The 3,417-nt window shown below is 32.7% G+C and overlaps 1 long non-coding RNA gene across 1 annotated transcript; it reads right to left on the bottom strand.

Moving 5' to 3' along the window:
• Window positions 1-457: 457 nt before the first annotated feature.
• Window positions 458-2,934, bottom strand: LOC136065421 (uncharacterized). Its single transcript, XR_010627045.1, has 3 exons — window positions 2,857-2,934; window positions 1,715-1,757; window positions 458-673 (listed from the first exon to the last, which is right to left on the bottom strand). It is a non-coding gene; the product is annotated as an uncharacterized LOC136065421 (long non-coding RNA).
• Between the last annotated feature and the right edge of the window lie 483 nt (window positions 2,935-3,417).

Here is a 3,417-nt window from a genome sequence, read left to right as displayed (position 1 = left end):
ACTAGACAAAGCCACTTGTAGAATTTTTTTATGTGTCAAGTTTTTTTCTTGGATAGCCAACTTGAGACATACATCCATGACATGCAGTCCACTGAAGAGTTTTCAGCAGTTAAAAGAATTGGATAGCTTGCTAAAAAGATGGTAAAAATGAAAAAGAATGTTTCATATCCATTGGTTTACTCATTAGTGACTTTGGCATTGATCTTACCAGTTACAATAGCTACTGTTGAAAGAGCTTTTTCAGTAATGAACATAATTAAAAATCAATTACGCAATCGAATAGGAGATCAGTGATGATTGATTGCTTAGTCACATATATTGAGAAAGATATATTCAAGACTATTGAGTGTGAATAAATCATGCAGCGGTTTCAAAATATAAAAAATCGCCAAGGGCAATTGAGTAAAATAAGCTAGATGTGAAAAAATAAATTTGAGTTTACATTTTATGTTAGATTCTGTATAACAATTACGTAATCATATAGTTGTTTACTTATTTTGTTATTAATACCGATTAATTTTTTTAGATTAATTTTTTACTTCCAATCTTGTCTTTTAATCTTGCCCCCCCTGACCTAAATTCCTGGCTCCGCCACTGCTCCCACACAAGATCTCAATGTCTTCCCAATTGTCAATAGCTATGTTTTTATAAGCACCCACTTTTTTGCTTCTTTCTGAAAAAAAAAAAAAAAAAAAAGAGAGAGAGAAAGGAAAAAAGAAAAGTGAATTAACATAATTAAACAAAACTATTGAATCTACTAATTTATAATAGCAAATCCCAAAAACCAGAAAATTAATCTCAAACAGTTAGTGAAACCTGGCCAGGAGCTCACTTAAAACCCCACTGCAAAGCCAACTCTAAATAGCACCAAAAACCAACAAAACGTCCCTACAAATTACCCAAAACTCTATTGAAAAACCTTACAAAGACTCTCAAATTATCCTTTGTAAACCATATCAGAAAAATACCTAGAAATAGCCCCAAAAATCCACTGAAAAAACCAAAAAACAAGCTTAGAAGAATCTCCAACTTGTGAATAGAAAGTAATTCTCTTATCCCAATATTTTTATATTTCTGATAGAATTCTCAGCCATGTTCCATATACTCTAACAACCAAAATTCAGATCGAAACTTTCAACCCCTTAACCCCATCTATCTCCTCAAGGTTAAGCTTGATTCTTGAAACTTAAAAATTGAACCCCATTCTTTTGGAGAAAGAACTCAAAAATGATAGTATACATCAGCAACTTTCAATAATACTTTTTGTTGTTGCTGTTGTTGAACACTTCCAAAAAGCAAAGAGGGAAAAAAACTTCTTTAGCACAGCTGAGAAGAGGTACTTGTTTCATTTCCAAATAATGGAAAAATAAAATGTGCATAAGCGTGCAGAATTAAACTTCAACATGAAAATTCTAATGATTCACCATCCACAATTTGAAGTTATTTTATCAAAGTTCTATTATGAATCTTATCATTGTGATAAAGACCCTGTACCTTTTGTTAACCTATGAGACAAGCATATAATAAGATGTACAACAAGAGGTCTAGCATATTAGGCATGACCACATCAGGCTCAAGTTATTTAAACTTGCCTTGAGACTTAAACGTGGTTAAACTTTGAACTATGTTCTATATATTGTTGATGGAGTTCCTTCAATTTGTCTCTATTACGCATGATATTTTGATTGTTGAGAAAGATAGCTGAAAAGGATACCTGGTTAACAGTTAGCATGAGTTTATCATCCATCCTCATCGATCTGCTTCCAATAGAGAAATATATACGTAGAAGCATATACATTAGTAGGAAAACAAGGATTAAGGGGCTCCAATAATTAAAAGTAAAAATATTGGAACCATTGATTGATGCGCATTTGGTGGTGCTCAATAAATCAAACTTGTAAGTGCTAACTAGGCTAACCAATGAAGCAAGCTCCTATCACAGTATATGTTATTAGTAACGTAGATTAACATGATATTTTCATTCCAATGAGCAAGTAAGGATGTTAATTGAAGAACCCGGGATTTCCCATTTGTTTTTTATTAGGCAAGATTTGAAACTAATATCTAATTCCAGACCTTACTCTACCTCAACAAAATTCTTGAATTTGAAAAGTGGAACAGCTCCAAACTAATTATCAATCTGTATTGTCCACAACATGAAAGAATATGACACACACCAGCTAGCCTTCACATCTTGCATTAAATTCCCATCCCAACTCTTATTTTTATAATGAGGAAAACCAGAATATTGTAGTACTAAAAATGAAGATATGACTGTGAACTTCTGTCAAATATCTTCACACTCTAATAGAAAGATTAATATCTCCCACCAAAGTACAACACCTTCCTATTCAAACATCTACTTCTTATAAATTAATTAGTTCATTTACCTATAATACCTTAACTTCCATCTGATCCAATTTAACATAAAGCTCACTCTTTTCCGTGACCCTATACCTTTACATTAATTAAACCACATCAAACATTCTTTTCCTACAAAACTGAATACACATAGTCAAAACAAATACACCTCAAAGCTATACAATGATTTCTTGGATGAAAAATAGCCACGCACGTCCTAAATGATAAATCCAACTTCATCTACAGAGTAGAGCTTAAACATATTGCCAAAAAAAAATACAAAAACCAATCTCAGATAAATCCAACCAAAACCCAAAAAAAATCAGCCAAATCAAACACAAATTAACCACCAATTCCCCATATGATCAAACAAAACCACCAAAATTAGACAGGAAATCAACCTTCACCAATCAAAATAAGTGAAACTCAAAACACATTTCTTCACAATTGAACACCCAAAACACAAAAGAGGAAGAGAAGAATTGAGAGACAAACCTGTATTGTCGAGAGAAAGAGAGAAAGAAGAAAAGCTTGGGCGAGGAAGAGAGAGCGTGACAGAGTTTCTGATGAGAATCAACAAGCATTTAAGGATCCATTGCATGTTCCAGTTGGGCCTATTACTAAAGCAAGATCCAAGAAGATCAAAGAAGCACTTAATGGGCCGATTCAAGAGATTTGGGCTGATTCTAACGCAAGACATTCTAAGCTTGGCCCAAAGGAAGATGAAGGCGTAATAAATTTAATTCAAGCTATTGAGGGCTGATTTGGCTTAATTGGGCTTGATTTATGACGTGGATTAATGGCTGATTGATTTTCCAGCTCCATATCAGTTAATAGATATTTTTCCTAGTCTGGAGCATCTATTTTTAGACTAGATCTACCTTAATTTTAGGCTTTTATTATTTAGAACGTTTTTAGCTATTTTTCCTATTTGGGATATGCTAATTTCAAACCAAATCAACTTTTATTTAGGGTTTTATTATTTAGTACGTTTTTTATATTTTTCTATTTTCAGTCATGCCTTATAAATAGCATGCACTCATTGTAATAAGGGAT

This window comes from Quercus suber, unplaced genomic scaffold (assembly GCF_002906115.3).
Source record: "Quercus suber isolate HL8 unplaced genomic scaffold, Cork oak 2.0 scaffold_26, whole genome shotgun sequence".
Classification (NCBI taxonomy): Eukaryota; Viridiplantae; Streptophyta; class Magnoliopsida; order Fagales; family Fagaceae; genus Quercus; species Quercus suber.
Note: the sequence above shows the minus strand (reverse complement) of the source record. Positions and strands in the feature narration are given on the sequence as shown.